A 14503-nucleotide genomic window follows, 5' to 3' on the forward strand; every position below is an offset into this window, starting at 1 on the left:
TCTTACTTCAGTTTCTGGATTGGCTTGCTTAGGGAGTGCTGGAAAGTGGAGATGGAGGGGAGGCAGGCAGAGTAATGCAAGCTGCTGGGGATGGGAGGGAGAGAGGGAGAAAAGGCCCTAACACTAATTAGGTTTGAAAGAATACAGGATGAGTCCAGCCATTGCGTGCTGAGAAGAAAGGAACCTGAGCAGCTGATGCTAAGGTTCAGACTAAACTAACTGCAAGTCCCCTGGGGATTCACAAGGTAAACCTGATTGTCTTTGTCATTTACAATCATTATCAGGCAGGCTGCTTCTGTAATTTTACTGGGGAGCCAATTAGCAGATCCCCGGAGCGAGTGGGGAAATGTCCCAGCCCTCCTCTTGTTTTTAAAAAGGAAAAATAAGGCCACATTTGTGCCGCTGTCTCCTGACTGTTGCCTCTGTAAAGGCAGGGAAGGGGAATAACTTCAAACAACGCGGTGACTCCTCAGCTCAGGTGAGTGGTTGAAGTCAGCCTTTCTCTGCCTTACTTCCTCAGTTCTCTAGCAACCTAAATTAGCCTCCAGATAGCCCAGCAAGATTTGTTGCTTTTTTTTCGGACATGTGCCATCTTTTTTGTTTTCAAGAAAATATCTTTGCAGAATTTCATCTTGCAAGTAAGTGGGAAAAGTCCAGCTCATGCACTGAGAAGAAGGCAGTAAAGAAGGGCCACTCTTCTCTTAAATTTATCTCAGCCCCTCCCTTTCCCCTGACAGCATCCTTTCTCCTGTCTTCCTGTCACAGTCAGACTTTCTAACTAGTTGTCTACATTCACTACTTTGTTTCCACACCTCTGATTCACTGCTTAAGCCACCCGAACTGGTTATAACTCCCATTCTTGTGCTAAAAATACTTTCTCAGATCACGAATCCATTAAAGTCACTCGGTATAGAAGAACGTTTAGAACTAGCTTGACTTGAAGTCTCCCCAGGATTCAGCACAGTTGATCTCCTCCATCCCAAAATATTATCTTCCCTTGACTCCCATGAAACAGCAATCTTCTTGTTTTCTTTTTACTTTTCTGACTATGCATTCTCACGTTACCTTCAGCTCTCCTTTTATATCACACAATTAGGTATTAGCAATACTCAAAGCTTGATTTTGAACCTTATTTTTTTCCTCAGATAATTAAAACAGGAGAGCATATACCTGAAATTAAAAGAACAGGAACTACTTACTTCTAGCCATTATTTCCATGCAAGAATATGGGCCCAGTTTTACCAGATTTTTTTGAAAAATTTTGAGAGAAATTGAGAATTCTGATTTTTAAATAGAAATATTATGCTTTTAATTTTTGTTTATAGCTATGATAGAGTAGTTGTAACAGACCAACATTCACATCAAGAAAAAAAATTTTAACTGGATAAAAATTTTTAAAAATACATTTTTGAAGTAATCATAGAACAACACAGTAAGAACTGAAAGCCTAAGATCCAAGACAAAAGAAAAACATAGGTGAGCTCACCATTCTATGCTGTTTTTCCCTCAAGGCATTTACCAGCTACTATAGTAAGTGGTGCTTAACAAGAGATCAAATTGAATTTTAAGGCTAAGAGCTTTCAGCAGTCTCATGGGACTAGGAGGAAAAAAAGCATTGGAGTTGCAGGTTATCAGGCAGCTAGGAATTGAGAGGACTTCGTTTTTGGAGGAAAGAGAATTGGAAACCTGAGAATATGACTTTCTGCGGTATTTTTTTCCTTGAGGGAATTGTTTATTCCTAATGTTTTCAACATGAGAGGCTGAGGCGCTAAGAAGAAAGGATCAGCTATGAAAATATAAAGCTAAGAGGAGCTTTTGTCATCCTCAGAGTGTAAGGAGGTGGAAATTGGCATTCAAGGCCTGGGGGGGCCAGGAAGGGAGGGCAGGTAAACAACCGTTGCTTTCAATTGAGAATCCTGAAAGGTCCTACTTTAGGATTACTTCCAACTAGACGTAGAACAGTTCTCACAAAGCTTGGAATTAGCTTTAATGCCTCCCATTTCATGATTATATCAAGGTGATCAATCCCTACTATAACTACTTATGGGTAAAAAAATTAATTAGCTCTGCTGCAAGTTAGCATTATTCAGAGTTTCTACACTTTTTCTACACAGTATCAGTAAAATGGTTGGAGTCAATCTTATCTCTGTCTTAATTTGTGCTTTTCTCTAGCAACCTAAACTAGCTCCAGATAGGACAGCAAGCCTTTTTTTCCTTCTAGTTTCTGAGATACAGCAATGTTGATAGTCTCTTTTACTCTTTTATTCCTTTAAGAAATAAGTAAGTAAATATTTACCATGAATGACAGTGGTAAGACTCAAATGGCCAAAAACCAAGAGAAGAAAAGAAATAGAAAATGGAGGCAACCCCCATATCATTTATATATAATACATAAGGCATAGACTTGAAAGTAACTGCTTAGCATGTTCAAGACATTGGAGACACTTCCAGTCGGGCACCGGGTGGCAGCATGGAAGGATAAGCCTAGTATGAGAGAAGTAGGAATTCCACTTGCTTTTTAACCATGAAGGAGACAGACCTGGAGGCTGTTGTAACAGTGGTCCAAAGGGTTGCTGGGGTGCTTCGGCACCCGGAACAGCTGGACAAAGTGGAACAGTATTACAGAAGAGAGGCTGGAAAAAGACCTCTGTGACAGCCAAATTGAAGGTCCCTATCCAGGTGTATAGGGTGTGCATGGGCCTGAGTAAGCCCATAGTGCACTGAATAAAGACATCCACTGGCACCGGCAAAGACTGGAGCCAGAGCATCACCACCATGGACCGCCTCAAAGACCTGAAGGATGCCTCGTGTGCTGCAGTTCAGCCAGCTCACTGCAGCTGTGGAGAACCTCAAGCTCATCTCAGTGCCCCAGGCTGTGAGGAGACCCAGGACCTCATTAAACAATGGGCTCTCCTGCAGGCCCACAGATGTGCAATGCTGCCAAGATGGGCTGACATACAAGCAGCACTGCATGGAAAGTGGGAACATGCACAATGTGACCCTCACCCATGGCCACTTGGGAAGCACGATGGACTCTCAGATGAGCTGGCTAAGCAGCTGTGGATGGTGCTGCAGAGGTTGCTGATCACTGTCCCATGATTCCAGTTTGCTAGTCTCAGTTGTCAGGATCACAGAAAGGGGACAATAAATTGACAGGTGCGTACCTGACCAAAAAACTCAAACTAGCTTTGCTCCTCCGGGAGGTCCAAGAATTGGAAGGAGAAAATGTTTGCTACCTTGGACAGAATTGTGACTCCTAGAATTGAGGACACATAGGCAGGGAGTGTGCAAAGATGTGGTTTGTCTCCCACCTGGAAATCATAAGGAATTATGTCCTGGATGAGCTCATCTTTGCCAGAACCCTGATGGTTAAGTGTTTTCCTCCCTATTATGAGGTTTTCAGAAACCTTCTGAATATGTATCACCAGGCCCTGAGTACATGGATACAGGAGCTCAAGTTGGAAGACCTAGAAGCAAATGAGATCATGAGCCTGTTGATGGGTGACTTTAACACATACACAAGCACAGAGATGATGGGGAATGTGGAGCTGGTCCCAGAAGTGGACACCAATGCCCTGGAGTTTTTATAATACTTGCTCCAAACACGGTCTCTGAGCTGTACCACATGTGCATGTCAACTCTCACTTCAAACATCATTGCCTGGCTGTGGAAAGCACTAGAAACAGACAAGAGACTGAGCCTGAAGCTGACCACACAATACTCCCTGCCGTCATCTTCCAGACCTTTGATCAGATTCTTCAAGTTGCTGCTCACATACGTTACGATCTGAAAACAAAGATAGTACTTTGTGTCTTCAGTAAATGAATTCTTTGTTAAGTAGATACAAAGATGAAGCTCAGTTGTATAAAGAAGAATACTTGAGAAACTGGCAACACCCACACTATGTTCAGTATATTATAGCAATCATCATCAACTGCCAGAATCCACAGTCAGTTTAAAAAGGAGGCATTTAAAAAATGAAGTGGAAGCAGGCGTATCTCTGAACCAACCACACATGAATGGGATTTGAGACACCATTGCAAAGGAGAGCTGCCGTGGCCTGCTGGAGAAGGTCTTCTTGGATCTGAGCAACATCTCAATGAGCTGATGCCACAGAAGTGGCTGTTAGGCTCGAATGCTGTAGACATCATCTGTGTCACCATGAAAGAATATTTTAATGATTTTGTCAAATTGAGAAGTCATGTATAAAAGGATGATGCATAGTAGAGGCGTACCTGTGGGCCCTCACACAGAAGCACAGCTCATTCTGGAGAGCAAAGGAGCACAAGGAGGATGGTCAGCGAGGCCGAGCAGCACCACTTCCTGTTCCAGAAGCTTGGCAAAGATACAGACAGGCATGGTGACACTATTGTCACCACTGCAGAAGTTATTAAGCTAACAGACCCTTCTCTGCTCTACCCAGAAGTCTTGACTCTGGTCAGGAAATACCAGACATCAGGGGTAAACACATCAGCATGCCACTGGCCATCCCAGCTGGGACATGAAGCAGACCATCAGCAAGACTCTGGAATGGCCTGATGCAGGCGAATCCAAACTACGTGCCCATCTTCAAGGAAATAATAGTTCTGAGTCTAAACGTGACAAAGCTTCTCAAGCAGCCTGTCGGTTTCCAGCTTTGTGTACATTATTCTGCACTCATCATCCCCACTCTCAGAAATATACTGAGGCAAAACTGACTCTCGAGGGTTCACATTAGATGTTTTAGCTCCTCGTGCCTGTCTCTTAAGGTGCTGAGCATGTTGTTTGTGAGGTGTCCATGCACATGGCTGCTTGACTAACCAGTGCTCTGTGGGTTGTGATTCTTCAAGCTTTCTCATTTTTATTGTCAACATCCTTTCTGAGGCAGGATGTTGATGTAAAATGCCTCATGGTTGATTATTTATCACGGTGGTTAAAAGGTGTGTGGAGGGGGAAGAGGCTCTGTCATTATTCACGTCTTGGTCTTCACTCACTCCTGCATGGTATGCAGACTTCTGAAATGCTGCTGCTTAATAAAAAGTCTAAACTCCTGCAAAGAAATGAGGGGGAAAAAAGAAAAGAAAAAGATTGCATGACAAGATAGATAAATTTACTGAATTCATTTATTAGCTCTAATAATTTTTTTGGTAGAGTCTTTAGGGCTTTCTACATATAAAATCTTGTCATCTGCATACAAAGACAATTTTCCTTCTTCCTTTTCTATTTGGATGCTTCTTTTTTCTTGCCTCATTGCTCTGACTAAGGCTTTCAGTACTCGTATATTGAATAAGAATGAAGAGAGTGAGCACCCTCGTCTTGTTCCTGAACTTAGAGGATAATCTTTCAACTTTTTTAATGGTTTCGTAGTTTTCAGCCTATAATTCTTTCACCTTTTTGGTTAGATTTATTTCTAAGTATTTTTATTATTTTTGATGCTATTGTAAAAGGGAGTGTTTTCTTAATTTCCTTTTCAGACTGCTCATTGTTAGTATGTAGAAATACAACTGACTTTTGCATGTTGACTTTGTATCCTGCAACTTTACTGAGTTCATCTATGAGTTCTAATAAGTTTTTGTACATATAAGATCATGTCGTCTGCAAAAAATATAACTCTATGCTTCCTTTCCAATTTGGATGCCCTTTCTTTCTTTTACTTGCCTAATTGCCCTGGCTAGAACTTCCAGTACTATGTTGAATAGAAGTGGTCAGAATGAGCATCGTTTTGAATGTGCATGTCTGTGGTCGTATCCTTTAATTTTTGCTAGCATTTTATACATAAAATGCCTGACAATTCCAATATTTCAGTTCTTAGAAATTGAATTTTTTGTTTTTTGTTTCTGCTGCTGACTTTTATCATTACTTGTGTCTCTTGGCTTGCTGATATTTTATTTCAAGCTTATTGTTGATCTTAGTCTGCGGAATCATTTGAATCTGTGAAATTTTTAGAGCATTCTACCGCCTAATAATAGCTTTATAACAGTCCTCTAGGTCAACTGCTTCCCTGCAGGCTCCACTATTGGAGCCCAGCTTTTTGTTACATCTCTGACCATAGTATATGGATTTTTCGTTCGTTTATTTTTCTCTGTTCAGGTGGGGACCATAGAGAAATTCTCTACTTTTTGTAGCCAGCAATGCCTCAAAACACATTTCCCACGCAGGGTATATTTGTTCTTCAGTGAAAGAGACCTCCCAGAACACCTGTCAACTGTAGTAGCAGAAGGAACATTACTTGTTTATTTTGGCTAGAAAACAAATGAGATGTTTACATGAGTAACTTTGATAAACTCTGGTCAAACGCAATGCTATGAAGGGGCCAGGTGAAAGTATGAACAGAGATGGTAGAGTGGGATGCCAATGAGCTCAATTATTCTAGAATTTCAAAACTATCCAGCATTTTGAGAAGTGACAGTTTGGGGGGAGTTAGAAAGGAAAAAGAGTTCTTGGCATCCACACTGGCATTCTTGTGGAGGGCTTCTTTGGCAGAGATAATGGCACAGTGGCTTAAATCAGATTGGATGCTGTGGTGTAGAGGCTGCACATGCAGTTTATACCATAAAATTATTTATTTGCTTATAGAATTCTGTGTATATATAAAAACTCCCATTCTTGTCCTCTTTCTTTTACCTTTCTTAAAAGGTGACTTAAGATAATCTATTAAAGAACCAAATAAATCATATTTTGGCTAGTTTAAATTAGGCTGTTCCTACTACATAGATTTCCTCTGAGATCTCCCAGGTTCTGGGGCTCTCCACACTGACTTGAGTGGGATTGGGATTGGAAGAGTGAATAGAGCCTTTGCAACCAGGAAAAGGCCAAGCTCATGTGTCACTCTATATGTGGCTGTCTTCTGTCAGAGCAGGAATTGTCCCATTGTTTTGAACAGCCAAGGTCAATCACCTTAATAGTTCAATAATTTTCCTGAGTGGTCAATTGATTTTACACATAGATTTTACCTGTGTTTTTGGGGCTTGAATCTGCTGTAAGAGCCTACAAGCAAGCTGACTCAGAGTCAGATGATGGGATGTGGAATTCAACCAGCACAACAGTGCACAGAGTAATGATTAAAATCTGCTTCCACCTGAAAAACAGGAATAAAGTACACAGATGTTTGAGAGATGGAAACATTTGAGTGGGGGTGGCTGAAAGTCACCTTTATTCTCATAAAATTCAAAGAAGACAGCTACAATCTCAGCTGATTGAATTGCTGTTGTCCTGGCTCCTAGAATAGTGTTAAAGTGAGTTTTACTTTGATAGTAAAGCAAGAAAACACATACTCAATAAGCTTTGGGCTGTTGCTGAGAAGACCAGAGGCTTGATCGGGGACAAGAGAAGTAACTCTGAATCTTATGGAACCTGTGTAGTTAGGGATTTGATTTAGAAGTCTCTTTCAATGAGCATCTGCAAATTAGCCCACACTAAAATAGACTTATCTCTACAAAATTATCAATAGTGAGTTGACTGCTACTACGTAGCATTTGAATTCATAGATCTAAGCAGTAGTGCTATCTAAAATACATGTAGATTACAGACATCGAAAATCAGATTGAATGCTGTCTGTATAGAGGGAGCAGAGCCCTTGATCAGCAACCTCTCCCTGACATTGTCGGTGGAAACATCATGGTTGAATTCTGAATAAGGCTAGAAAGCTGGGTCACTTGGTATAGTGAAAGGGCATCTAGAGCTACTTAAGCCAGTGAAGTATTTTAATAGTATATCATTGAAGTATTTTAATAATAATATACCAAACAACATTGTCACACAGTGCATAGTAGCCACATATCAGTCTCTTGAGAGACTTCTAGGCCTTCTACTTTCCAGATGAAACATGTGGTATTTATTTGGTCATGTGGCTGAGATTATTTTGAGAGTCCTTATATTATTTTTTTCCAATCAAAGTTATTGTTAGTTGCTTGACTTATTTTCCTTCCCCCTATTCGTTCTTCAAATCACTCCACTTGGTCTTTCTATTAGGTACACCATAGAAACAATTCTTTTCAAGGTCACCAGTGACCTGCATGTTATTCACTAGAGGAGCAAAATTTCTGTTCTTATTTCACTTGCTCTCTCACCGTTTTACATAGATTATCATTGTTTTCGGAAAAAAAAACCCTTCTTCACTTCACTTTCATGTTACTTCATGTCCTTACTGGCTGTTCCTTCCCAGGCATATTGAATAGATCCCATTATCTACACTGTAGTGTTGGAATGTCCCAGAGCTCAGACCTACGGTGCCATCTTCTTTATGTTTATTATCTTTCTTGGTGATTTCATTCAAGTCCATAACTTCAAATGTCTTCTATATGTTGGTAACTTTATAATTCATATCTTAAGCCCTTACCATCTCCCCTGAGTTTCGTGTGTCTACTAATTTCAACACCAGGATACCTGATAGTATGTGAAATTTAATAGGACCAAGACAGAGCTATAGATTCCACCATTCTCTTGGCCCTAATTTTCTCCTCCTCCATTGTGCTATGTCTCAGTTAACTCCACCTACATGTACCTGATTGCTAAGGCCAAAGGAGGAAGGCCCTATCCTCTCCTTTCCTCAAGTTCATATCCAAATCATCAGCAAGTTCTGCCACCTCTGCCTCTAAAACATATCTTGGTTCCACCTACTCATTGCCTCGCTATTGCCACCACCTAGTTCACCCTACTTCATCATTTCAAAACTGGACTATTTTCCTGGCCTCCTAAAAAAATTTATTTTAAATTTAAAGTAAATTGGTTTTGAGATTTTTTAAAAAGACTCATTGCCCTATTCACTACTTACTCTTGACACAATAGTGCTTCATACTTATTAGGTGCTGAATAGATATTAGATGGATGGATTAATAATAAACATGAGATTTCATACCAAAGGAATACTTTTCATAGTTTTACAAAATCTCACTTGATTCATAAATAAATTTATAATTTGTTAGAACATGTGTCCTGAAGTTTCATACCACTAAAGACATGAACAAAAGCAGTTCAGAATAATGGCAGCTCATTATTTTACTGATATCAAAGGTACTCTGTGTTTGGGCATCTTCTCACATAGTGTTCTGATCTGAGACTCAGAGGAAATCTTCCTAGCCTGCTGCTGAGGAGTTAATACTCTAAAAAGTCTAGAAAGAATTTTTTTTTAAATATTCTTCAGAAAGTGGGTCCTTTCTTGATTCATGCATTTAGAGTAGACTATTAAAAGTTTCACACTTAATAGAACCTACCACTTTCTTCATTCACTCCAACATTTCCCAAACATATTTCTTACTGCATTCGCATTTTATTCTTGTCTTTCAATGATCTCCAAACCAGATAACCTAATAAACCCTCATTAGGCAAACACTGTCTTCCTATTGGGGTAAGGGAAATTCTGAGCACCAGTCATGTGTGGAATGTAGGATGAAAAACAGAAGCTGGTTTTAAAGGCAGAGAGGCCAGGGCTCCAGTTCTGGCTCTGCTGGTTTGTTGGACGTGAATTTGGAGAAGTGACCTAACTTTTCTGAATATCATTTTCTGACCCAAGGATGGTTACTAATAATGCCTTTTTTTTATAAGGTGCTTGTCAGGATAGGCAAATTCTAACGGGGTTAGTGCACACAGGTGAAATGCAGGTCCCACCCCTGGAGTTAATTGGTTTCGGAAAACTGCTCTGTTCTGGATTTTCCCTTCAAGGGCTCCATTTTGGTCTCTGTCCATAAAGTATTACTAGAATCAGTGGCAGCATTTACCATTTCCTAAGATCCAGACAACTTGAGGACAATGAGAAATGGGGGAATCCTGAGACAGTTGTAATGTCTCATTCATTAAATTAAATGTAGCTACCTGAGCTGACTACAGTCACTCTGGAGATAATCAATAAACATTTCAGAATGAATTAATAGGTAAAGATGGATGTTTTTTCCTTCATCATTTACTTTCTAGAGAAATCTGGTTGCATATTTCATTAGTTTGCTGTACTTTACAGGTAAGAAACTCTTGGATTTGTGAGATGATACACAAAGGAGTGTGGCAGGACAACGATGAATGAGTGACTAGAAAACCAGAAGGGATGAAGGTGGAGGGGGAAGGTGAGTTCAGGGAGAGCAGAGATTTGATTCTGAAGAAAAAATCCTTACTGGGTCAAGGCCGCTTTTGCATGATTCTATTATCACCAGGAAGAGAAGAAATAATCATATTAAGTGTGTGCTGTACTTCTCGATGTAGCTTGGCTTACCTTACTTTTGAAGTCAGACAGGTTTAAATGCTTTGTGTGAATGAGTTCTTCAGAGGGCACCCAATCAATAAGGCAGGTGCTGCCAGAGCCAAGCAGGAAAGTTTTTGATGTTGACAATGACATACATTCTTGTGCAGAAAAGAGTAATCTCTTCAGTCACAGTTAAGGAAAAGTTATATATGTGTTGCTTTGGGGAACAGAGGCAGTGCCATTTGGGAGGGTGGCCTCTAGGCAGGCCAGCTGCAGAATATCAGTGTCGTGGTGAGTCACCCAGGAGCAAGGGCAGCCATTTATTGAGCCTCCCTGGCCTCTGAATTGAAAAGAGGACATTCTCACTCACAGTTCTATGGGGCTGCTATCAGCATCTGCTCTACCTCATCTTGTTTACAGATCACAGGCATCTCAACAATTTTTATCGAGTTTATGCCTGCCATTGCCTCTCCATGAAGTCCAGTGCAGTCCAAAGCAAGGCCCGTGCTCATCTGGACCTCTGCTGATTCCAGGTCAGGCTCCTCAGAAGCCTCCCCTACAGTGAATGAAAGGTGGCCAGGGAAACATTTCTTTACCTTTCCCCCACCATGGAGATACCCAGTATGAAGAAAGAGAACAAAAGCTGTGGTCATGTGAGAGTTAACTATGAACATTTCTTCTATAATCCAGTGATGGTGGTAGCTTAAAACTGACCATAATGGGAGTACCTGCACCATGGAAATCAACAAACTACAAATAAGGATTTTTGGTGTTGTTTTCCATTGTTTCGTTTTACTTTTTGAGACTGGTTGTTAAACATTTGCCACATAACACTGGGTGAGATGTAGGGGGCAAAAAGAGAGTCTGTAATTCAAAGTCCTTAATTATCCTTTCCACCTCCTCTCATAGAGGCTACTTAGGTGGCTCAGCTGCAACTCTCCTCTATAACTTGGCAACCACTGCAGGCAATAGCCAGCAACAGAAGGTTTTGCGTGCTTTTGTTTTCAATCAGATTTGTATTTTAGAAAGGTAACCCTGGCTACAATGTGTTGGATAGACTGAAAGGGTATAAAATCAGAGATAATATCAGAGCTAAAGAAATCAGATAATAATCAAATTGTCCTTGTCCAAATACAAATTATGAGGACTGACCAGTGGGAATGGAGAAGAGAAAACAAACATAATACTATATTTTCCCAAAAATAAGACCTAGCCAGACCATCAGCTCTGATGTGTCTTTTGGAGCAAAAATTAATTTAAGATTAAATCTTATAAAATCTTATAAGAATATAAAATTAATCTTAAGGTCTTATATTAAAATAAGACCAGGTCTTATATAATACGATATAATATAATAAATATAATATAATACCGGGTCTTAAAATAAGATCTTATGGTCTTATACTAAAATAAGACTGGGTATTTAATATAACATAATAAAATATAATGTAATACAATATAATATAATATAATATAATATAATATAATATAATACTGGGTATTATATTAATTTTTGCTCCAAAAGACTCATTAGAGCTGTTGGTCTGGCTAGGTCTTATTTTCAGGGAAACACAGTAAAGGTTAGAGAAATAGAGATCACAAGACTTATTGATTGATTGGGTGTCAAGGTGAGAAAAAGAAAAGACTAGACGATAACATCGAAGTTTCATTGACATTGCCATTCACCAAGACAGACGGATCAGCAGATTTAGGTAGAAAATTTATGACTCATGTTTAGAGAAAGTTGAGATGCCTGAGAGGCAGGTAGATGGTGCTGTAGGTCACAGCAGCAGAGTTGACTAGAAAGCATTTTGAAAGTCAGCACATGGTGGTAAGTGATAGCAGGTGATAAAAAGTGACCACTCAGGTATGGTATGAAGTAAGAAGAGGTCTAAAGAAGAAGTATGCATGGAAAACACAGTATTTAAGGCACATGCAGATAAATAAGAGTTGACAGAGGACAGGAGAATGATACAGTTAGGTTTTCTAGGTGGAAATTCCTGCCTGTTCTCAGGAATTTTTTTCACTTTCCTGTTCCTGAATCTCAAGAAAAGTTGGTCAGGAAATTAGGAAAAACAGCTCCTTAAACTCCGTAATACCCACAATGGGAAATAAACGTATTACTCACAATGTATCTCTGAGACATTTTTCCTATTTATTGCTAGGGTTTCTGGGCAGGAATTCCCACCTGTTCTCAGGAAATATTTTTGCTTTTCCATTCCTGAATCCCGAGAAAAGTTGGTCAGGAAATCAGGAAAATAGGCTCCTTGAACCCAGGTGGTCGGTAGTATCGGCTGTCACTTTGTGGAAACAATTCATCGTGGAGAACAGAAAACAGTTTATATCTCGGGATTCGGGAAAGGGAAAGTGAAAAAATTTCCTGAGAATGGGCGGGAATTCCCGCCTGGAAACCTTAGATACAGTTAAGTAGTGGAAAACTAGGAGAGAAGCAAAGAGAGAAAAGAGAGAATTGGATAGCCATTAATGTAAAATATTAGGTCAAAGTCAAGAAAGAGGAAGTCAAACAAAGAATGCATTAGGTTTAGCTGGAGAAGATTGTTAGGGCTTTTTGCCAGAATGGTTTCTGGAAATGCAGAAAAGAGCCAGACTTCAGGTGTTTGAAGAACAAGTGAGCGTAGGTGGAAATAATAGAAACAAGTGAAGAAGCAAGAATTCAAAGCTTGGAAGGTAAGGAAGGCAAAAAGATACAGGATTGAGGGAGAACTTTATTTTTGAGATGGACAAGAGACTTGATCAAATGTTATGCAATTAAGATGAAGTTGCCAACTTGGAAAGGAGAAAGGGAATCACTGATGCAATAAGGTCCTAAGTGAGTCAGGAGGGTCAGTCAAGAGACATGTGAAGGGAACAGCCTTCAGAACAGAAATAACAGCTCTTACTACAAGACCAGAAGGATGGCGGTGAAAATAATTGCGAATATAGATAGATTTTTAATTGCTGAAAATTGATGGAGCTTAAACCTGAACTTCTCAGATTTTTTTCTTGAAGTTCCAAAAAATTTAAGCAGAGTGGTAGAAGTTTGAAATAAGCACCATAGGGGTTGGGAGAGGGCATAATACTCCATTTTAAGCCAACATTATATTTTAATGCCTTAATTCACACACAATTTTATTGTTCTGTTGTTTTTTGTATGTTTTATGCCGCCCCCCCTTAGCATCTGTACTATCACAGACATAATAGCACATCTCAGACTGCATAACTATTGTTCATTTAATTACATCTTTCCATCTAGCAATACACCCAAATAAGGTAGGAACAGCACTTCTAGCCTAGCAGAGTGCCTAAAGTGTAATGGGTGATTAATAAAAATTTGTTGAATGGAAGAGTGGTTGAGGAAATGAATAGATGTCTGAATTTGTCCAGTCTTTCCAACTAAACTATGAACTCCACTGTGTCTTAAATTTGGTTGGATTATTCAACATTTTCAGTGTGTAGGAGTTGCACAATCAGGATGAATTAAATGAATTCCCGTTTTTCGCCGAAAATAAGACCTAGCTGGACCTTCAGCTCTACTGCATCTTTTGGAGCAAAAATTAATATAAACCCCGGTCTTATTTTAATATAATATAAGACCGGGTCTCTAATATATTATAATATAACATAATACCGGGTATAATATAAATAATATAGTATAACATAATATAATACCAGGTTTATAATATTATAATATAATATAAAATAATATAATATAATAATATAATACCGGGTCGTATATTAATTTTTGCTCCAAAAGACATATTAGAGCTAATGGTCTGGCTAGGTCTTATTTTCGGGGAAACACAGCAGGCCACTGCAAGACCAAAATGTTGATGTAAAAATCAGGAAGTGGATTCCAAGGGAAAAGCTTGTGATGAGATGACAGAGGAATGGAATTCAAGACTAGCTAAGCCTGTAAAAAATACAGCTGTCTTCCTCTTCCCAATAGCTTCCAGTTATTAATTTTTTTTCTAGTTTTAGGAACAATATCCTTTGATCATCCCAGTGCCTAATGTTTTCCATTTTTTAGTGGAATCGGTCATGCAGAAGAATTACCAGCATCCTTCACCTAGCCTATTCTCTGGCTTCTTGGACAATAACACCCATGGTCTGGAGACCAAGGCCCAGAGAAGTTAACCAGTTAGTGTCAGATGTGTCCATGCATTATCATCTATCTAGTTCTAAAACTGTGCTCTCAATTGCCAGCCCTCTGTACTGTTAAGACAGAGAGAAACCCTTCAGGCAGGCAATGAGAGGCAGCTCCTCCCTGCCCTGCTCTGAGGTGTCCCATAGCAAATGATGGTGGCAGGGAAATGTCTTAATACAGCATATTGTTTAGCATAATTGATGTTCAGA

At 39.6% G+C, this 14503-nt stretch overlaps 1 pseudogene; it reads left to right on the forward strand.

The window, feature by feature from the left end:
* Positions 1-2524: 2524 nt before the first annotated feature.
* On the forward strand, positions 2525-4697 carry LOC109456075 (exocyst complex component 3 pseudogene; annotated as a pseudogene).
* Positions 4698-14503: the final 9806 nt, after the last annotated feature.

The sequence above is a fragment of the Rhinolophus sinicus genome, chromosome 16 (assembly GCF_057876585.1).
Source record: "Rhinolophus sinicus isolate RSI-liver-muscle chromosome 16, RSI-T2T, whole genome shotgun sequence".
In the NCBI taxonomy this organism is placed as follows: Eukaryota; Metazoa; Chordata; class Mammalia; order Chiroptera; family Rhinolophidae; genus Rhinolophus; species Rhinolophus sinicus.